Below are 23,196 nucleotides of genomic sequence, written 5' to 3' on the forward strand. Positions count from 1 at the left end.
CAAACGATATTTCTAAAAATATTTTGCTAAGCAGAGGAGTAAAACTTGAGATTTACTGTCAGGAAAGAAATATTAGAAAGTTAATTCATTTGCCTCATGACACGATTGGCATTTCTCTCAATCAAGCTTTATCTGTCATCCTCATGGAAAGGAAACAGGTGCCTCAAAAAATGTTCATTTCTAAACAGTCTTCTTTGGAGGGGAGAGAATTCTGCCAGAGACAACGCATTTTGCTCTATCACTTCTTTCCATTATGAGGTTTAGGACAAGAGACAACCAAGACCAAAATGAACCCAAACCAATTCTAATATGTAGTGAGGTAGTAAAGCTACATGGCTCAAAGAAGTGCTTTATGGTTAATTATTTTTTTACTTTCTCTCTACTTACAAAATGAATTACATGCTCAATGCAAAACAAAAACAAAAACAAAACAAAAAACAAAAAACAAAAACAAAAAACAAAAAAAAAAACCACCTTGGAAAACCTAAAGGAACATAAGTCAGAAAGCAGTCACACCACCCAAAGATAGCCTTTTCATCTGTACTCATGTAATCATTTTTCTAAAGTTCTGCTTTATTTAAAACATTGGCAGGCCATGGGCTTCACAACACAGGCTGGAAACCTGGAAACTTGATCCTGCTGGACAAGAGAGTGGGGCATATTGGAAACGATAAGAGAAACAAAGGATTTGAAAAAGGAAACTGTAGAAATGTGGTAAGTATAATTTTAGAAAAACAGTGCAAGTTAAATTTTTGATGGAGATAATTGATGCTTTTGCTCTTCTGGTAGAATACATCCATATTTTACGAATAAAATTGTAATGCATGCTAACTCTACTGCATGTAATTAGTGAGTGGGGCCGTGGTAGTCCAGGAAACATTACAAAGTTGGGACATTACAATTTTGCAAATGCCACACATGGAGAACAGAAAGAAATGGATAATGAAGAGTATCGCCAAGTATTATAACTTGATAATGGGCATGAAAGCTACTTGTCAATTATCATGTGCGCTACAGATGCTAATATTATTACTGTTCATGACTATTATTCTTACTAAATATATGGAGAGGCAGGAAGTCTGTAGGAAAAACCGAAATTGCATAGAATTTCCTGATTCTCAGGAAGATCTAACGGCCTGAGTATAAAGTGTTAGTTGGCAATATTTGAAGGGTGGTCATATAGAAGAGTGGTTCAGTTTGATCCTATGAATCCCAAGGAGTTCAGGATAAAGACTTTGGACAGTTTTCCTTGATTAAAAACAATCACTTGGGACGCCTGTGGGGCTCAGTTGGTGAAGTGTCTGATTCTTGATTTCTGCTCAGGCCCCTGCCATGCTTTCAGGGTCATGGGATCAAACCCTAGGTTGGGCTCTGCACTGGGCATTGAGACTGCTTGGGATTCTCTCTCTCTCTCCTTCTCCCTTTGCCCCTCTTCCTCCCCCTAAAAAAATCACTTTAGAAAAATAAATGAAATGATAACTAAGTAGCATCCTACCTTCATGAGAAAATTTTCCTTAAATTTCAGAATAAGTCCAGGCATTTTACTTCACTTTTGATGTCCCTCTGTGAGAGCCTGGGGAAGGCTTTGGGACCAGACTGAGTTGTTTTCCTTTTTGGAAAAATTTTGTTCTCTCCATGTTGAGCATTTTCTCCAAGTCAGCCTTTTAAAATATTTCTTTCATGTATTAGTCAGACACATTTCCAGCACCTGAAAAGCAAATACACTATGTTTATGTCATCTGAGAAGCCGCAAAGCTTTCTGCTCATCACCCACTGATGTTAAAACTACATTATTCATAACAACCCCAGTAGCTGAGATTGCAAAAAGCTGAATTGTTTTCTCTTTGAAAATTTAACATTATTATTATTGCAGGGTCTTTATTTTATTCCTCTGTGTAAATCAGGGTAGGATAAGTGTCATAACAAACGATTCAAAAAATCTCAGTGGTTTAGTACAATGAGAGTTTATTTTTCACTGATGTCACATTCCAGCTCAGGTAGAGAGTGTTGGTGACTCTGTTCCACTCAATCATTCAGGGACCCAGTGCCCTTCTGTCATGTGGTGTAGATCACTTCTACCCAGATTTTGTTGGCTGGAATTCAGTGACGTAGCCCCTCCTGTCCGTCTAGCTCTTTGCCCAGGAGGAAGAGAAATGATGTATTATGAATGCATAGAAGTCTCTACAGCACCTCAAAAAATTGTAATAATAGGCAATAAAAGTCTAAAATCTAGATTATTTCTAAAAATAGAAAGTCAACATTAAAATCAGAAGAATGGTTACATGATAAGAATTTTGGCTTTGAGATATCTCCAGTGTATACCTGTGTATCTCAAGCTGATTTTAGGGAGACTCTCTCAGTTGCTGGGCTGTTGGAAACTTGACTCTAATCAGATATCATTAAAGGACCAGCTGTGGGGCAGTGATTTCTGACCTGGGTCTCTGACCCCTGAAAATTCTCAAAATGGATCCATGCCATCCATATGCAAAAACTAATTTCCTTTTTTTTTTAAGAAAATATTTTATTTATTTATTTGAGAGAGAGAGGATGAGCCAGGGGGAGGGGCAAAGAGAGAGGGAAAAGCAGTCTCCCCACTGACCAGGGAGCCTGATGTGGGGCTTGATGCTAGGACCCTGGATCATGACCTGAGCCAAAGGCAGATGCTTAATGGACTGAGCCACCCAGGCACCCCATCAACAACTCATTTTCTAAATCAGCCACTGAACCAGGTCAGGGGACATTATGTAATGCTCAAAAGTGCTATGCTGTTCTTTGCTAATGATACAATTCTAAGAATTGAGTTGTATTTCTTGGAGCCTGTTTGAGGGCTTATAATAGACTGCGGTGTGTCCAGGGAAGAGTGACTAGGAGAATGAGGGCATTTCAAATGATATTATTCATTCACTGCTGTTGAGGGCCCACCATGTGCCATTCACCATGGTGCTAGAGATAGAACAAAAGAAGCAGTATTTCTGCCTTCACGGAACTTAGTAATGGTGACAGTGAACAAGAAAACCAATGTATGAACATGTTAAATTTAACTAGTGTATTCCTGAAGAAAATAAAGTGATGTGCTAGGGAGTGTCTAGTAGGGATGAGATGTCGTTAGGCAGACTTAGGGAAGGTCTTTCTGAGGAGGTGGGATATTTTAGTGGAGATATGAATGGTGAGAAGGATCCAGCCTTGTGGGGAAGAACATTCCAGTATAAACTCCAAGGGAGGAAGGACGTTGGTGTGTTCAAGTAACAAAAAGGCCAGTGTGACTTAAGTGCCTGAGCAGAGCAGGGGTTGGGGGGCTGGGTCGCAAAGAGACAGAGAGATGGGGAGCATCCAGATTGTGGTGTTTGGGTTTTGATCTCAGTGTCTTGAGAGGCCAGCAAAGGGTTTTAAGTAAGAAAGTGATGTGGCACTTGACGGGATGAGCACTGGGTGTTATTCTGTATGTTGGCAAATTGAACACCAATAAAAAATAAATTTATTAAAAAAAAAGAAAGTGATGTGGCTGGGTTTACATGATTCAAATGGCGTCCTGGCTGCTGTGTGGTACATGGAATGTAGGGATATGAGAGTGGAACCAGAGAGGCCAGTTCTGGGCTGCTGGCCACCGGGTCAAGGATGCTGCTGCTTGTAGACACTGGTAGCAGAAGGAAGGTCAGAAAGGGTGATGAATCTTTGATGGAGGTTGGCTACCCTAGGAAGGTGTTGTTAGAGAAGAGGAATCCAGATTACTCCTAGGTTTTTGGTATGCACTGCTGGGTAGAGATCTTTCTGGAATGCTGAGGGAGGATTCAAGTGTTGGTTGATCCAGGTGAGCTTTCGGGTTCTTTGAAACTTAAGGGCCACAATTTGATGCAAGACAAAATAGGAGCTGGGGGGGCACCGCCCCCCGGGGATAGGGGGCTGGTGATCTTGCTCCTGGAGGTTCTATCCCATGAAGTGTTACGCACAGACTCCTGCAGGTACCATGGGCTCTGCAGCTACAGCCTTAGTCTTTGGGAGGCTGTGCTATCCGCTGCGATAGAATAGAAAGCCTCCATTTTGTAGACTGGAGCATTCCTTCCACCCTACCCTTCTTTCCTGAGTTGTAAGGCTAATTGCCATTCTTTTTCCTTAGTTTTTTTTTTTTTAAAGCTTAATCTTATTATGAGAAGTTACATTCTGGCTAAAATGCATTCTCAGCTTCCCTTATAACTAGGGGTGGCCAATGATGCGTAGGCAAAACACGCTGGCTGAGACCTATGGGAAGACACTATAAGAGGCACAGGTCAGCTTGGAACACAGGTGTGATGGCTGGTGATAAAGCAACTGCTTTGGCCTGCAGCAGACTTGAAAATGACAGCTGAGAGCTCAGGCAGGGGAGGCAGAAAGGTACAAGGAGCCCAAGGCCTGGATGACAACATGGAGACGTCCCATGTCTCTGAAGTGCCTATCCTCATGCTTCTTTTATGCAAGAGAAAAAGCCCCTATCCTATTTAAACCACTGGTATTTTACTTATCAGCAGCCAAATACAATTCCTAATTGGGAATGCTTCTCCTCCCCAGCTGAAACTGCTTTTCAAAGCAGCGTCTCCTCTTTTCTGTGAGTTGCCCCAAGCTTGTTTCCTTGGGCAAAGAAGTTAGATAAGTGCTGCCTGCCCTATCCTCACCGAGGCCTTCCTTAACCACCCTATTTAAAAATGTACCCCCCTACCTCTACTCCCTCATCCTCACTTACTGCTTTATTTTTCTCCACGCCACTTATCAGTGTCTCACATACCGTATGATTTATGTATTTTATTTATTGTGTCTCTCTTGCACTTCTCCCCACAATCTTAAATTAAGCTCTGTGAGGAGTTTTGTCTGTTTCATTCCCTGCTGTATGCTCTGATCTGATTCCTCCTAAACGATTCAGTTTGTAGAGAAATGAACACAGAGACCAGCAGTGACTGACACTTCTGCTGCTCCTTTGGCCTGTATTCATTCTCTCTCTCTCTCTCTCTCTCTCTCTCATACACACAGACATGCATTATATGTGTACATTGTTATTATAAGTTCACTTCCGTTCTCTTTGGCCCATGTCTTACTGAATTAAAAAACACCTTAGAAATAAAGGTCAGGGATCCCTGGGTGGCGCAGCGGTTTGGCGCCTGCCTTTGGCCCAGGGCGCGATCCTGGAGACCCGGGATCGAATCCCACGTCAGGCTCTCGGTGCATGGAGCCTGCTTCTCCCTCTGCCTGTGTCTCTGCCTCTCTCTCTCTCTCTCTCTCTCTCTCTGAGACTATCATAAATAAAAATTTAAAAAAATAAAAAAGAAATAAAGGTCAAATGCCAATCGGCAAGGAGAAAGGACAAAGTTCCCAGTATTCCCCTGTGTCTTGTCATGCCGGAGCATTTTGTGTGATGTAGACTTGCTGGGAAGCAGTCCTCATTTTTCCCGGCACCAGGCACTAATGATGACCTCCGTGCATTGTCTTGTTTGAGGTCACGTAAGAGAGGAGAAAGGCTCAGTCAGGCATCCACTCTCAGAAGGGAGCTGGCAGTAAGTAGCACTGGGGTCTTAGGTGAAATGACTGAAGAAGCTCACCAGGGTCCAGCTGTTCATGTCACCTGCTCCCAGTTCCATGTTAGTTGGTCTGAATGCATTTGCAGGGCCCAGACTCACTCTCTGTTCCTCTCTTGCCTCCATGTGGTGTGAAAAAAAAGAGGATGAAGTTTTGCTTGATAATGAAAGGGCCATCCCAGAGATGACAGGGGACCCCAGCCAGGACGCTATGCGTCTGGCTCCAGGGAAAGTAAGACCTACTTTCCTAGTCTGGGCATGGCACACTTAAGGGGCAGCAGAGCCCAGGGCAGTCAGGTCACTGGAGAATTTGCCCTGTTAGTGAGGCGGGATGGTCCAAAGGCAGGGTCAGGGTCCAGTCTGGGGTCCAAGGCCTCTTGTTCTGCCTCTGCCGTCTATATACCTCCTCATGGGAAATCTGTCGGCCTGCTCTTGCCGGTGTCTTTCCTGTTGTTTCCTAGTTCTGCAATCGTAAACAGGAGATGAAAGGATCTGAGAGCTGCTTGCTCCACAGCAGTTCGGGGCAAATGAATGAAACAAAAAGTTCAGATTAACCTCTTTCAATGACATATTGTTGCTTAACACAGTATTCTCACATGCGGTGGCTCAAAACAAAGCAACTTACTATTTCTCCTGGCCTCTTGTGAGTAGAAAATGAGATAATGTATGCATAGCCCTGAGCACAGTATCAGGCACAGAGCTGGCACTCCATAATTATTGTCCTTTGTAGAGAATGACCTTGCCCATGACCATATCCTGAGGCTCTGCACCATCTTGAAATTGCATATTAGAGCAGCACAGTAGAACTTTGGGATTGCCTGCTATTAGGGTTGCCCCTAAAATGTCAGGGGGGCACCTGACAAATATTTTGTGTGTGACCTCTATCTATGTAAGCAATTGAATAAAAATTGTACTATAAAAATTCATGGATGCATGTGAGGTTTAGCATTTTACTGATGAAGATTTAGGACAGTGGATGAGTAGAGATGTGCTATTTACATATGTGTTTATTGTCAGATCAATACATGTGAAGATTCTTTGTTGTGTCCAGCCATCATGTCTTCTCGTTCAGATCTCGGTACCACCTAATTAGTGTTCTTTATTGTCAAATACACCGTTCCTGGCTTGTGTCACCTAGCACCCCTTGCTTACTTCCTGAGAAAGAGATAGACTCACAATACCATGGCTCTTTGGAACCTGTTTATATTGGAACAACCGAGATCTTCTTGCCGTTCATTTTCCCTGGGACCCTTATTTAATGCTGGCTATTTCATTACCTGTGATACTGCATCAGCCGTCACACTGCCACAGATCCCAGCTGCCACGGATTTTCCCGAGGTAATCTACCAGGTTTTGTCGATGCTGGACAAAGTAGGCAGGAAAGTGTGAACGAGAAGTAATTTTAGGGTCATGTTAAATTTACCTTTCAGAATTTTATAGCGTTAATGCACAAAGACACATCTTCCAACCATGTGTTCTCTTGAACTCCTTAGGCCATAATCACTGCATTTCTGTATTGTGGTCCGATTTGATGTTGATCAGCATACTGGGTATCATTGGTGGTGGTGGAACAGGTAACTAGAGGTGGAGCAAGGGTGGGTGAGTTGACACCCACACCCACACATGTGGCCCCAACCTCCTTCTTTACTTGTGATTTTGACTCTGCTTGTGAATATACTTACTGGCCAGAAAAATGAAGGTTCTGTATCAATCAGTCATATCATTGACTTGGGATGCTACTAAAGTATAGTGAGAGCGTTGGGAGGGAATACTTTAAGGAACTTAAATGAAAGGGAGTGTGTTTTTAATCAGCGTTGGCTGTGTTAGGTATTTGAGGAAGCTACTGCTTTGCTCATGGACTCTGGTGATAGCTTCCTAGAAGGGGTCTCCACTTCTGAGCATGCAGAAAACAAATATTAGAACTCCAATGTGTATTTACTTTTGGTTAAAAAAAAGGGAAAAAAGGGCAGCCTGGATGGCTCAGTGGTTTAGCGTTGCCTTCAGCCCAGGGCGTGATCCTGGAGACCCAGGATCGAGTCCCACGTCGGGCTCTCTGCATGGAGCCTGCTTCTCCCTCTGCTTGTGTCTCTGCCTCTCTCTCTGCATCTCTCTGTGTCTCTCATGGATAAATAAATAAAATCTTTTTTAAAAAAAAGGAAAAAAAAGAAGAAACAAATTAAGCTTTTCTAATATTTAGTGTTGCCAGATAAAAGACAGGCTGCCTACTTAAATGTGAGTTTCAGATAAACAACAATTTTTAAGTCTAAGTATGCCCCCATTGGCATAAAGTAGTGTTTGTCATGTATTTGAAATTCTAATTTAATTAGGCATCCAGTACTTTTATTTTCATAATATGATGACTCTGCTATGACTCTGCTAGTATTTAATATACAGAAGGACACAGATGCCCCTCCTTGGTCTGTATGTTACATGGTCACCCTATCACATCCTGAGGGCAAAGAGGTATTGACAGTGGGTCCATGGCTCATTATATGTTTTTAGGTAGTTACCACTTACTAAAGTTTACATGTACCCGGTTAAGGGCTTATAAATATGATCTATTTTTAAAACACATCATTATTATTATTATTATTATTATTATTATTATTATTATTACTATTAAGTTATAGCTATTAAGAATCCGCATTAGCGGAATTTAGCATGACTTTTGTCCATCGAAAGATGAATGGATAAAGAAGATGTGGTCTATGTATACAATGGAATATTACTCAGCCATTAGAAACAACAAATACCCACCATTTGCTTCAACGTGGATGGAACTGGAGGGTATTATGCTGAGTGAAGTAAGTCAATCGGAAAAGGACAAACATTATGTGGTCTCATTCGTTTGGGGAATATAAAAAATAGTGAAAGGGAATGAAGGGGAAAGGAGAGAAAATGAGTGGGAAATATCAGTGAAGGTGACAGAACATGAGAGTCACCTAACTCTGGGAAACGTACAAGGGGTAGTGGAAGGGGAGGTGGGCAGGAGGATGGGGTGACTGGGTGATGGGCACTGAGGTGGGCACTTGACAGGATGAGCACTGGGTGTTATGCTATATGTGGGCAAATCGAACTCCAATAAAAAAATATACCAAAAAAAGTCAATCTAAAATTTCCTAATGAGTGCTAGAGAGGTAATATGTGACTTTTGAACTAAATTAAGAAAGGAAGAGTATGTTGGATCATACTACTCAAAAATTTCATATTTTGCCAGTGAGAGCAGGGGTGACTTTTGTACCTCTAATGAATGAAACAAAATTAAGCATAATTTTTAAAAGATTACATTTTCATTTTTAATGTTTTTGATATTTCAATTTTGGGCACATGTTTTATAATGTGATAATATATTAGTGTAATAGAACATGTATGTGCTTTATGAATAAGCGTATATATATTCAGGGGTATGCAAAAATCTCTCGTACAGGTAGGATGCTTGCTTTATCCAAATAGTTTGGAGGCCCCTCACTTAAAATTTTGTTTTATATGTGGGGGTGTGGGTTTGTCTTGGTGGAAGCAACTACTAGCTTTAAGAATAATTGCTTGTTCTCAAGTTGTAATCAGTAACATTCTTGTGGTTGAACAGATTGCAAAATTTCACCAGATTTATACTTAGATGCCTATAAGAGAGAAATTTGGAAGCTCTCTAACATCTTTGTAAAGCCTCCAAAAGAGTAGCCACACTGCTAGAGAGAGTAGCTCGGAACCCTGTGTTACAGAGACCTGGAAGTTTATAAAAAGACTTCACTCCTTAGTTCCTGGCTGCCTCAGATTCATGGAGAACTTGCCCAGTGCATCAGGCCTTCATATACACATAAGGAGTTGGTCGTAAGGTGCAAACTTCCAATCGTAAAATGAATGAGTCCTAGGGGTCTAATGTAGAGCATGGTGACTATAGCTGACCATCCTCTATTATATACCTGAAAGTTGGTAAGAGGGACCTTAAATGTTCTCACCACACAAAAAAGTTAATTATGTGAGGTGATAGAGGTGTTAGCTAGCCTTACTGTGGTAATCATCTTGCAGTATATATGTGTATCAAGATATCACATTGTACACTTTAAACTTACAAATGTTATATATCAGTAATATCTCAGTAAAGCCAGGAAAAAAGTGGGTGGAGATGGCAAATGTCAGTAGGGGGTGAAAACCGAGTCCTTTTCTAGAAAACCTCCCTAGAGACATTAGCATCCTGGGCTCCCGGGTTTTCTTTGGAGTGAGAGGTTTTCTCTGGAGGACACAGCCCGACCACCTGGCAGCCGTGGTAACAGGTGGTCCCAGCCGCTGTATTCATTGCTCTAGGGATCCGCCGTGAGCCTCCATGAGAGGGTGATCCCTTGCACCCAGGATGACAGGCCAGTGCTCATCACAGCCACATTCCCCACCACGCTTCTGGGCTGGAGCAGCAGTGTCCTCACGACTGCAGCAAGAGAGAAGCCTCACAGCACGGGTGGCAGGAGGCTTTTGGCAGCCTCACAGGATGTCTGCAAATACCTTTCACTTATGCAGTTTGGCAGTGCAGTGGCGCATGGAGACAGCATCCTGGCTCTGCTTGGGAGATACTGGCCTTGGAAGCTGACTTCTCAGGTTGAAATCTTGAGACTGAGGCTTAAAACAGTATAGGAAAGGCCATGGCATTTCCAGAAACCCTTCTCTTCTGCTGGCCAATAGATGGTGGCTTTAAATGTGCAGTGCAGTCAGGCTAGAAAAGAAGAAAGGATTTAGAGTGCTGGTAGAGCCATTATTTCAATAGTATGGAACATAATGGTTTCTTTGGTAACCAAGCCAGGGAGACACCCACACAAAGTTAGAATGCATTGGGCTCATTTCTGTTCCCCACCCCACCCCCCAATCCAACGAGATTAAAATAGTATAAAGAGAAAAATGAGATGCAGCAGCATTTCATACCAGAGGGGCTTCGTTCCCTATGAGAATATATTAATGACCTATATGTCATCTTATGGACAAGGGGACATAGCAGTTTTTAGCTATGAAACTCTGTATTCATGGTCACTCAGATGGCTTTATTCTACTACCTGCCCAGACTTCAGTGCTTATTTTGTAGATAGGACACTGAGAAACAAGGTGGGGGGGGGGGCAAGGGAACGAGAAACATTTAACCCCTTCTGCACTGCCCATGTTCTTAGTGTCAGCCAGGCAAAGGCAGCACACAAAAGGCAAAACAAATGAGTTTGAAAGGAAACCATGTACTTTTAGTTCTATGAGTAATTGTTCTCCTAGCTGATAAAGTTCCAAACCCCTACTCTGGATGAGGGTTTAAAAGTGTCACATAACAGGATTCACATGTGAAGCATCAACAAGAGAGTGCCCTCCTAGATTTACAGTTCTGTCCATTGGAATTTTTTTGTTCTTGTTGATGGAATTGCTCTGTATCTTCACTATCCAATGAGGAAGCCACTGGCCATGTGAGGCTATTTAAAATTCAGTTTCTCCATTTAAATTAAATGGCCATATGTGGCTAGTGGCTACTGGATGGGAGAGTGCTGTTAGAAGTTCAGAAGGAAAGGATGATTTTCATCACTGAAAAATCACCAAATAGCAATTTGTCTTTAATGTTTCACTTTACCATTTTTTTTTCCTGGTGTCAACTTTCTCATCTGGATGTTACCCTATGGATTACCAAAAGCAATGTTTTACCTAACAGTTCTAATAATAGTGTATCCAGGGGGCCTCAGGCACTCCACAAACATCATCTCATTAATTCCTCCAAACTCCCAATGGGACAGGTAGGGAATACAGATAATTATGTTTAATTTTATAAAAGAGAAAAACAAACATTAGTCTAAAATGTAAATTATTAGCAGCGGAGGGCCTTCTGGAATCCCACTCTTCTTTTGCTTTCTTTGTACTTTACAGCAGACAAAATTCCAGCCTTTCTGTTTGAGGAACTGACATTAGTTAAATAATCAAGATGATATATGTACATGTGCCATGGAGAAGAGATACTTGAGCCTGTAATAGGGAGAGTTAAGGCAGAGAAACAGTTTATCTTAAACAGGGGCCAAGAACTAGAGAATGAGCAGCAGCAATCAACTAGGGATAAAGAGACTATTCCAGTTAGAAGGAGCAACATATGCAAAGGCCCTGAGGTAACAAGGACTACGGTTGAATATGAGAGACTGAAAGAAGGCTGTCATTGGGGAAACATATAAGGAGAAAGTGGGTGAGGTGCAAGATAGGGTTGGAGAAGTTTGCAGAAGCTAGACCAGATAGCCCCTGCAGGCTACTTTTAGGAGCTATATCTTTACCTTAAGTGTGTGACACTGAAAGTTTTCTGTTTTTTTGTTTGTTTTTTATTTGTTTGCTTGTTTTTTTTGTGTGAGATGTATGTGGCCCATGACAGAATTATATTTTCAAAAGGTCACATTAGTTGATTGTGGCAAATAGAGAACAGTTTGGATGGGGGTTGTAGCAAGAGATGGTAGGGATTTGCAAAGACTATTCATTATTTCCTTCTGGATTTATTCTGAACCTATTGAGCAGTCTCAGAACTTGTACTTAACCAGATTCTTTGTATCTTGCATGAGGTCTTTTGGCCTCATGCCAAATGAGATGTCCTTAGGCCTTTTGGCCTAATGAGATGTCCTTACTTTTCTGCTAGAGCTAACCACAGCAATGGTGGGTGATGAGGTAGGGAGGTTCTGGCCTATAGTGTTGTAGGAATACCTTCTGTGACTGATGATTTTAGCATCTTAGTCTTTTCTTTTTCCTTCTATGTTGCTAGTTTTCATCAGAAAAGGCAAATACCATTATTTCCCTTTTTGCTTTGATGTCTTGGATCTTTCAACATTTGCTGACTTAAAAGTATTATTTCAAATTCCTGTCCTGCAGGGTTTTTGTCTTATTGTGTTCCAGGCTTTTGAGACCAATTACAAAACTAATGCTAGGGTTTCTGGGTTCATACTTGAAATATGATAATTTTATGTGATTTATATAATGAAAAAGGAAAAAGATCCTGAAGTTCTATTGTGCTTTTTAATGTCTATTATAATACTTGTTCATTCTGATTTGCATTACAATTATTTATGCATGCATAGTAAGCTCTTTCTATAGCCCCACCCACCTTCCCTTTGGCCTCCTACTCATCCTTCAGATTTCATGTCATCATCACTTCTTCAAGGAAGCATTCCCTGATCTCCCTAACTAGGATGCTTCCCTATCTTATAAATTTTTGTGGTACTGTGATCACTTACAGTAACTCCTCTGCTATTGAATCACTGTCTGTCTGTTGGATGAGGAGGTGGATTGGATCTTGCCCTTGACTGTGCTCACCATTAGGTCCACTGCATCAGCACAATGCCTACCACAGAGGAGGCACTCACTAACTGCTTGCTAATGGATAATTAACTACATTTCTTGAGGTCAGGGAATTTTTGTTTCATGGTTGACCTGCCATTTCTCCCAACATTTGAGGAATTGCTGTGGGCTTCCAGTAGGCTCTGGGGAAACCAGGCCCCCATATCACCCTGGTCCATGCTGGCTTTAGCAACTGCTGGTAGCTGCTATGGCCCCAGGTTGCTCCCATGGGCCCAGGTGGTATCTTTGACATAAGGCTCCAGCTCACCCCAGGACCTGCAGATTCCAATGGCCCTAGGCTGCTCCTGTGGCCCCAGGCTCCTGATGGGCTTTTGGAAACTCAGGCTGCCAGGCAACCCCTGTGACACCAGGCTTCCACTGGATTCCTATAAACCCAGGCTCCCAGCTTACCCTGCTGGCCAGGTGCCATGACACAGGGTGGCTTCAGTGCTACCAGGCTCCTGGAATATTTCAGCATCACCTGACTTCTGCAAGTCTAGGTAGTTTCTGTGGCCCAAGGTTCCCAATCATTCCCTGTAAACATAAGATCCAGGTGGGCACCTATGAATCCAGTCCCCCTGGCAGGCCTAGCACCGGGCCCACTCCATGGACACAGTCAGGCTGGTCCCTGTGTATCTGTGCACCAGGTCTGCCCACTTGCTGACCCAGGCCCCAGACCTGCCTGACCAGTGACTCTAGCAGCAAGCCAGCCCACTGATACCACCAGATGGCCCACCCACAGTCTCTGGACCAGCTGACTGGAGAAGAGTTTTGCTTGCTACGATGGTCTGTAAAGATTGAAAGAGTTGTTTATCTCCTTAAATGCACAGATACCATTGCAAGGCCACAAAGATTATGAATAATTAAGGAAACATGACACCACCAAAGGAAGCAAATAAAACTCCAATGGCTGACTTTAAAGAAATGAAGATCTGTGAATTGTCTGACAAAGAATTCAGAGTAATCTTCCTAAAGAAGTTCTATGAACTACAATAAAACAATCAAATGAAATTAGCAAAGCAATGCATGAACAAAATCAGAAGTTTAACAAAGAAATAGAAACAATTAAAAATAAGCAAACAAATCCTAGAGTTGAAAATTATAGTGACTAAACTGAAGAATTCAATAGAGAGATTCACTAGGAGATTCAGTCAAGTAGAAGAAAGAATTAGTGAACTTGAAGACATATCAGTTGAAATCATTCAGCAGATGAGCAAAAGGAAAAAAAGAGTGAAAAAGAGTGAAGAAAGCCTTTGTGGAGTAAAGGGCACTATTAAAAGTAACAATCTATGCATTTTTGGAGTCCCAGAAAATGAAGAGAGAGAAAGAGGCACAAAGCTTATTTAAAGAAATAATGGATGAGAACTGCTTAAATCTGGGGAGACATGTAGACATCTAAGTTCATGAATCTAACAGTTCACCCCAAAATTTCAACCCCACGTGGTCTTCTCCAAGATACATTATAATAAAACTGTCTAAATTCAGGCAAATAGGAAATGTTTAAATAGCAGGAGAAAAAAAAATCTCACATATGAAAGAACCCATAAAAGGCTTTCAGTGGATTTCTCTGTAGAACCCTTGCAGGCCAGGATAGAATTGTATCATATATTCAAAGTGTTGGGAGAAAAAAACAAACTACCAACCAAGAATAATCCACCTCACAAATGTGTCTTTCAGGAATGAGGGAGAGATAAAGACTTTTCCAAATAAACTAAAGCAGAGGGAGGTGATTACCACTAGGCTTGCCTTACAAGAAATACTTGTTTGGCAAACTGAAAAGAAAAGATACTAATTAGTAACATAAAAACATATGAAAATATATAAAGATACTGGTAAAGGTAGGTATAGAGTCAAATTTGGAATACTCTAATAATGTAATATGGTGGTATGTTAATTACCTAATTCTAGCTTAAAAGTTTAAAAGAAAAAAGTTTTAAAAATAACTATAGCTACAATAATTTGTCAATGGATATACAATATAAAACGAAGTAAATTATGACATCAAAAACAAAATATGGGGTGGATTGTAAAAAGGTAGATTTTTTTGTATGTGATCAAAGTTATGTTTTCATCAGTTTATTTTTCTTAGAGATTTTATTTATTCATTCATGAAAGACAGAGAGAGGCAGAGACATAGGCAGATGGAGAAGCAGGCTTCTCACAGGGAACCTGATGTGGGACTCGATCCCAGGACACTAGGATCATGCCCTGAGCCAAAGGCAGATGCTCAACCACTGAGCCACCCAGGTGTCCCTGTTTTCATCAGTTTAAAAGACACTGTTATGGGGCACCTGGGTGGCTCAGCGGTTGAGCAGCTGCCTTTGGCTCAGATCGTGATCCCAGGATCTTGGGACCAAGTCCCACATTGGGCTCCTTGCGGAAAGTCTGCTTCTCCCTCTGCCTATGTCTCTGCCTCTCTCTCTCTGAGTCTCTCATGAATAAATAAATAAAGTCTTAAAAAATACACTGTTGTAAGATATTTTGTAAGCCTCATGATAATCATGAAACAAAAACATGCAGTAGGTATACAAAAGATAAAGAGAAGGGAGTCAAAGCATACTAATATGGAAAAATATCAATTCACAAAGAAGGCAGCAAAAGAGGATGAAAGGAAGAAAGGAACTAAGAAAGAGCCAGAAAACTGTTAATAAGATGGCATTAGTAAGTCTTTACCTATTAATAATTACTTTAAATGCAAATGAATAAAATGATCTAATCCAAAGGTATAGCCAAATGAATTAAGAAACAAACCCCATGCTGCCTTCCAAAGACTTCCAGAGACTCACTTCAGCTTTAGGGATACTCATAGGTTCCAAGTGAAGGGATGGAAAAACAAGAGAGCGAGAGTCACTATATATATTAATAGAATGAAAGATAAAAATTATATGATCATCTCAATAGACACTGAAAAAGCATTCGACAAAAGTCAACATCCTTTTATAATATAATCTCTGAACAAATTGGGTGTAGAAGGAACATACTTCAACATAAGAAAGGCCACATATGACAAGCCCACAGCCAACATACTCAGTTATGAAAGGTTGAAAGCTTTTCCTCCAAGATCAGGAACAAGACGGAGGTGCTTACTCTTATCACTCCTATTCAGCATAGTACTGGAAGTCCTAGCCAGAGCAGTCAGGCAAGAAAAAGAACTAAAAATGCATCCAAGTCAGAAAGGAAGGAGTAAAATATTCTCTGATTGTAAGTGATATGATCTTATATATAGAAAACCTGAAGTACTCCACCAAAACACTGTAAGAATTAATAAGAGAATTCAGTAAAGTCACAGGAAACAAAGTCAATATTAAAAAAATCAGTTGTATTTCTGGACACTAACAATGAACTATCTGAAAAAGAAAAAGAGACAAAAATCCTAATCACATGCTTGGCTAAATTTATTCCTAAGGATTTCATTATTTTTGATAAAATAGCATCAAATTTAACCAAGGATGTGTGTGATTGAAAGATCTGTACACTGAAAATTACAAGACATTGATGAAAGAAATTGAAGAAGACACATATAAACAGGAAGATACTCTGTGTTCATGGATCAGCAAAGTTGATACTGTGAATATGTCCATACTACCCAAAGTCATCTATAGATTCAAAGAAATCCCTATCAGAATTCCAATGGCATTTTTCACAGAATAGAAGAAAAATCCTAAAATGTTTCTGGAAACATAAAAGACATTGGGTAGCCAAAGAAATCTGAAGAAAGAACAAAGCTGGAAGCATCACACTTCCTAATTTCAAACATTATTACAAAGCTATAGTAATAAAAAATGTATAGTACTTACATAAAAACCAAACAGTCTGATTTTAAAATAGGCAAAGGATTTGAATAGACATTTTTCCAAAGAAGATATACAAATGGCCAACAGGTACATAAAAAGATGCTCAATAGCACAAATCATCAGGGAAATACCAATCACAACCACAGTGAAATATCACCTCACACCTGTAGAATGGCTGTTATAAAAAAGATAAGGGCCAACAGGAGTTGGCAAAGATATGGAGAAAAGGGAACCCTTGTGCACTATTGGTGGAAATGTAAATTGGTGTAGCCACTTTAGAAAACAGAGTGGAGGTTCCTCAGAAAATTAAAAATAGCTATGATCCAGCAATTCCACTTCTGAGTATATACCCAAAAGAAGTGAAATTACTATCTTGAATATTTAACTGCACCTCCATATTCATCACAGCACTATTCGCAATAGTCAAGATATGGAAACAGCTTAAGTGTCCGTCAGTGGATGAATGGATAAAGAAAATTTGGTATATATTTACAATGGTATATTATTCAGCCAGAAAAATGAAAATCCTGCCCTTTGGGACAGTATGGATGGACCCTGAGGGCATTATGCTAAGTGACATTAAGCCAGACAGAGAAAGACAAATACTGTATGTTCTAACTTATATATGGAATCTAAAAATGCTGAATTCATCAAAACAGAGAATAGAGTGGTAGTGGTTACCAGGAATTTGAGGGATAAGGAAATGGGGAGATATTGGTCAAAGATTACAGACTTCTAGCTATAAGATGAGTAAGTTCGAAGAATCTAATGTATAGTATATGGTGATTATAATTAACAATACTGCGTGTGTATATACTTGGAAATTATTAAGAGATCTTACATGTTATCACTACAGCTAAATGTTAATTATGGGAGGGGGTAGAGGTGCTAACTAACCTTCTTGTGGTAAACATTTTATAATATATATGTGTATCAAATCATCATGCTGTACACCTTAAACTAAATACATTATATATCAGTAATATCTCAATAAAGCTGGAAAAAATTTATGTGAAACCTATATTATTTTTTGGAGAAATGTGACTATGGTTATTTTTAAATTTAAATTTAAATTCTAGTTAGTTAACATACGGTGCAATATTGGTTTCAGGAGTAGAATTCAGTAGTAATTCATCACTTACATACACTACTCAGTGCTCATCACAAGTGCCCTCCTTAATACCCTCATCCGTGTATCCCATCCCCCACCCACATCCCTCCATCAACCCTCTGTTTGTTCTGTGTTGTTAAGAGTCTCTTGTGATTTGTTTCCCTCTCTCTTCTTTTTGTTCCCCTGCCTTCCCATACATTCATCTGTTTTGTTTCTTAAATACCATATAGGAGTGAAATCATATAGTATTTGTCTTTCTCTGATTGACGTATGTTGCTTAACAGGATTTCATTCTTTTTAATGGCTGAGTAATACACACACACACACACACACACACACACACACACACCCCACATCTTTATCCATTCGTCAGTTGATGGACATTTGGGCTGTCTCCATAGTTTGGCTATTGTTGATAATGCTGCTATAAACATCCAGGAGTTTGTACTCCTCTGAGTCTGTATTTTATGTCCTTGGGTAAATACCTAGTAGTGCCAATTGCTGGCACATAGGTAGTTCTATCTTTAACTTTTTGAGGAACCTCCATACTGTTCTCCAGAATGATTACACCAGTTTGCATTCCCAGGAACCGTGGATGAGGGTTCCCCTTTCTCTGCATCCTTGCCACCACTACCTGTTGTTTCTTGTGTTGTTAATTTTAGTCGTTCTGGCAGGTGTGAGTTGGAAACCTGTATTATTCATTTCAGCCATTTCACGGGTCATTTTTGGCAGAGATGCCAGTATTCAAGTGGACATAGCTTGCCACTTACTACAAATGCATTAAATATAGTCCATTTAAAATGGGAAGAAGATACTAAAAAACATAACATATACAGGAATATAGTGAAATAGGTAAGAGCAGTGATTTTAAAGCCAAACTATGAGAATTCAAATCAGGGTTCTTGACCTTACTAGCTGCACGGCCATGTATAAGTTGTTTAACCTCTCTGTTTCCTCATTTGTAACATGGAGACAGTGATTCCTACCTCAAATAATATTATGATGCATACCTGAGTCAATTTATATAAGTCATTTACAGCAATGCCTTGCATAAGTGTTACGCTGTTTCTGTTTTGCGACTGTTCCTAGGAAGGACAGGCTATGTGAGGTTAACTAGGGCCCCAGTAGCAAAAACCCTCAAGTTCCTCCATGGCTCCTTTTTGGAAAGTTGAAGATGAGCACCTCTATGGTATTCTCAGTTGATACTTTGCTCAGTGAATTGATTTGATTTTTTTCAGTTCCCACATTTTAATACTATGCAGCTGGTAATGGAATTAGTTTTCCCACCAAAGTTTACTGCAAATGGTGGAAGGCCAACAAAAGCTAAGGACATTGAGATGATGCTGGTTATGTCAAATTATTGGAGAAGCTTCAGAAAAGGGTGTGGGAGGGCCTTGAGTTTGTCAAATTTGGCTCCCCAGAGGAAGTAAGGGGGTATTTACATATGTGTGGAGGGGGTAGAGGCTATGCAGCTGGGGGCAATAGGTTCATGTGTGTATATTTTAAACTTTACACTGGGGGTGATATATACACAGAAAGGCACATACACATCATAAGTGTATAGATTGAATTTTCACAAGTAAACATATTCAAGTAACCAGCATCCAGATCAAGAATCAGAACATAATCAGCAGCCCAGAAGGCCTTTCCAGTCACTAATCCCCCAGCTCTAATCACTATCCTGACTTCTACCACTGCAGATTAGTTTTGCCTGTTTTTGCTGTTTATTTAGTTAAAATCATACAGACAAACCATGAGAGACTCCTAACTCTGGGAAACAAAGGATTGCGGAAGGGGAGGTGCATGGAGGGATGGGGTAGCTGGGTGATGGGCACTGAGGAGGGCACTTGATGGGATGAGCACTGGGTGTTATATTATATGTTGGCAAATCGAATTTAAATTTTAAAAAACTGAAAAAAAATCATATGGTATTTACTCCTTTGTGTCCTGCCTTTATCCTCAATATTATTTATGTATACAAGATTCCTCTATACTGTTGTGTGTAGTTGTATATCATTCATTGACATGCTGTATATTATTCCATCCTTTGAAAATGTATTTCCTATTCCATTGTTGATGGGCATTTGGGTGGCTTCCAGTTTGGGGCTACTGTGTGCTTTTCTGAGCATCCTAATACATTTTTAGTGCACATGTGAGTGTATTTCTGGAGGGCATATGCCTCAGAGTGGAATTGCTGGGTCACAAGGTATGTGGATGTTAAGCTTTAGGTTTTATGTGATTTTTTTTTCAGCTCTGGAGGTGATTCTGATTCCTGGCCAAGGCTGAGAACCACTGATCTATAATATCTACCCAAAAGGAAGGTTTAAAGCCATGCTATCAAAGCATGGATGAGCTCATTAAAGATGTAATATTAAGAAGATGAACTACAGGGATCATCCAACTGTCTCACAGATAATGCCAATGTTTGTTGCTTCAATAGTTAGCTTGCCTTTTCTGTAGGGGGTCTGGGTGGGTGGGTTAATGCTGGATCCTGGCTCTCTTATTTTCTTTTCTCCCTTGGTTCGACCCTTATTTCTCTCAGGTTCAGCAAAGTGGAATGCTGACCGAGAACTGGGACTGAAGGGAAGCATTGCCAAGTACTGTTAATTATTAATGAAATGAATTTGCATCAAACCAGAGGGGATTAAAGTGGCTTGAAATGAATAGCAAGTTCTTGATAAGGCTTTTCCTATTCTCAGGTGACTGGAATGATGCACTCGTGTTGGAGCATATTAATTTAATAGAAGCACTGCTCCCCCCACAGTGCAGCTTGGAGCTGGATGTAAGCCCAGCCCAGGGACAGCAGGTTCCAAAGCAATTTCTGCTTATGTGGCTATGGTGAAACAAAGTGACGCGAGCACGACACGGTGGGTTCAAAAAATGCTGCAGACGTACCCCAAAGCAAAATATCCCTTCACTCCCCCACTGCAGGCACTGGGGGGAGTAAAGGAACTTGTTACCGTGGCAGACAGATCCCGGTTCAAACCCCAGCTCAGCTTTACCAACCGTGTGACCTTGGGCAAGTTACCTAACCTCTTGGAGCCTTTGATTTCTCCATCTGTGAAATGGGATAATTATATGTACTTCAAGGAAATTGTATGCAAAGTGCCTGGCTCACAGTAGGCACCTAGCAAATAGCAACTAATTGCTTATGGTACTGTGAGAGACTGCTGGGAATATCCCTGTGTGGTAGGGAAGGGCCGTGGAGGAAAGGTAGTGCTCTAGAAGCAAGTTTTGGACAGATGGCAGGCCCATATTGAAAATGGAAATGTTTCCTGCTGCTACAGATTCGAAGAAGGTCTTTGAGTCTGTGTAAAACACAAAGGGATTAGCTACCAGTATTTTCTGTTAGTTTATTACACACACAGGCATACAAATATGCCCAGGAAGTGTGGAAAGCTAACCAAGCTTGAAGATTGGTAGGAATGTCAGGGTGGCTCAGCAGGGCATTCTGCATAGCCCCATTTTAGAACCAAGTGTCCCCACTCAAAGAAAACTCATTTGGGTGGCCATGTTCTGCTCCATGTGTCTTCAGCCCTCCTTGACTGCAGCTGACTAGACCATGGATGAGTGTGAATGCTGGGGCTCTCTGGTCTATCTCGCTCATCTTTTAAGATCTAGTTCAAGTGTTACCATCTACAGAAAGTGTTCCCCAACAGTTTAGGCTGTTAGGATAGGACTGACCTAGATGGTGTTGTGTTATGATGGGTGGGAGCTAACAGGCAGAGAGATGAAGCTATCCAAACCCTAGACACTAAGTGGCATGGAAGAATGACAGTAATGATAGTACAACATTTATTGAACACTTATTTTGTGGCAGGCATTAAGCTCAACACTTTTGTCACGTGATCTCTTCTGGTAACCCATTAAGGAGTATACAATTATTTTCTCCATTTTAAAGATGAAGAAAGCAGGTTCACTGCTCTCCAAGCTGGAAGCAAGTACCAATCTTGTTTTTAATTTTTTTTAAAGATTTTATTTATTTATTCATGAGAGAGAGAGAGAGAGGCAGAGACATAGGCAGAGGGAGAAGCAGGCTCCCCGTGGGGAGCCTGATGCTGGACTCGATCCCAGGACCTCAGGATCACAACCTGAGCCAAAGGCAGAGCTCAACTACTGAGCCACCCAGGCACCCTAATCTTTTTTTTTCTGATCCGATACTCTTAAATCACCCTGACACAGCCTATTAGGTGGGCAACCATGCCTGTGTAGCATAAGAACTGGGAAGTGCTCTGTTATTCAATAGAAGCCATGTTCAGAGAGAGTGTGATGCCATTTTTGTATGTATTTCTTGTGTTGGATTATTTCAAGTTGTAAAAAAAACTACTCTTGTTCAATTGATAGCAGTTCATTTGTTTAATGATTTAAAGGTCATTCTTTTACATTTAAACAACATATAATTCAATGACAGAAATTCCTGTAGCAGCATTATTAGGACCAGGGCCATATAATAAGCATCTAAAAAGCACTTGGTGTTTTTGTAAATGGTCAGGTCATTAATTGATTTGTCCAAATACCCCTTATGTGGTGGCTGACTAATAGAATAATCCATGTTTTAGGGCGAAGTTTAGGAGACCCTAGGAGGTTAATATGTACCCAGGTTCCCTACTGAAAAAGATAATGCAGGCTCAGAATCCAGCATCGCTAACTAGTCATTCAATCAGTTCCTTGGTACTGAAAGGAAGTAACCCCTGGAGTGGCTGCACACATTGCAGAACTCTTTCAATATTTGAATGATATGCTCTTTGGAGTTAGAGTTAGAGACAATTGAATACTATTCTCAACACTCCCATTCTATAATTTTACTACTGGTAGATATCCATCAATTCCTTCATTCCACAAATATTTTTTGCTAAGTATTATGTGTAGACATTGGATTCCATTTTGGAGGCATAAGCCTGGGCAAGATTGAGCTTACATTGAGAGGAGCAGACAAGTAAACTGCAGTTCTATGGGGTGGATAAGAGCAGTGCTGAACATACTCACCCAAGAGGTGGAATATAGCTGTGATGTGTGAAGCTTATATCAGCCAAATGAGCTGCTTTGCCATCCCAGACTCTTCTACCAGTTACCAGAACCCAGAAGCCTGTAGACAGTGGCTCTCGAATTTTGGCAGATAGAAGAGTCATCTGGGAGTCTGGTAAAATACCAAGGCCCAGACCCTGCTTCACATGAACAAAACTGGGCCTCTGTGTTCTTTATCAGCTCTCCAGGTGATTGTGACCCACGCCTAAGTTTGAGAACCACTGTTGTAGACCAATACCACACCATTCCACTGGATCTAATAATGCCATATGTGGCAGTTGGGTTATTTTCTGGGTTTTCTTTCTGGAATGTGGAATCGGACCTGCTACAGGATATCTGATTTCAAGAGACTTTGGCTTGTTTGAAGCTGAATTACTCAAAGTGGGAAAATAGTTTTACATCTCTTTTC

At 40.7% G+C, this 23,196-nt stretch overlaps 2 long non-coding RNA genes across 4 annotated transcripts in view; one reads left to right on the forward strand and one right to left on the reverse strand.

The window, feature by feature from the left end:
• LOC140628680 (uncharacterized) overlaps positions 1-20,171 on the forward strand; it is a 42,537-nt gene extending 22,366 nt beyond the window's left edge. Inside the window, exons 3-4 of the long non-coding RNA XR_012026691.1 lie at positions 593-714; positions 20,014-20,171. This is a non-coding gene — a long non-coding RNA (uncharacterized lncRNA). The remainder of the gene's footprint in view (positions 1-592; positions 715-20,013) is intronic.
• Positions 380-10,280, reverse strand: LOC140628681 (uncharacterized). 3 transcript variants are annotated; one of them, XR_012026694.1, is made up of 5 exons: positions 10,035-10,280; positions 7,223-7,680; positions 6,964-7,118; positions 1,496-1,708; positions 380-639 (listed from the first exon to the last, which is right to left on the reverse strand). It is a non-coding gene; the product is annotated as an uncharacterized lncRNA (long non-coding RNA). The 3 variants fall into 3 exon arrangements; XR_012026693.1 differs by lacking the exon at positions 7,223-7,680 and having other exon boundaries at positions 380-636; XR_012026692.1 differs by lacking the exon at positions 7,223-7,680.
• Positions 20,172-23,196: the final 3,025 nt, after the last annotated feature.

The sequence above is a fragment of the Canis lupus genome, chromosome X, assembly GCF_048164855.1.
Source record: "Canis lupus baileyi chromosome X, mCanLup2.hap1, whole genome shotgun sequence".
In the NCBI taxonomy this organism is placed as follows: Eukaryota; Metazoa; Chordata; class Mammalia; order Carnivora; family Canidae; genus Canis; species Canis lupus.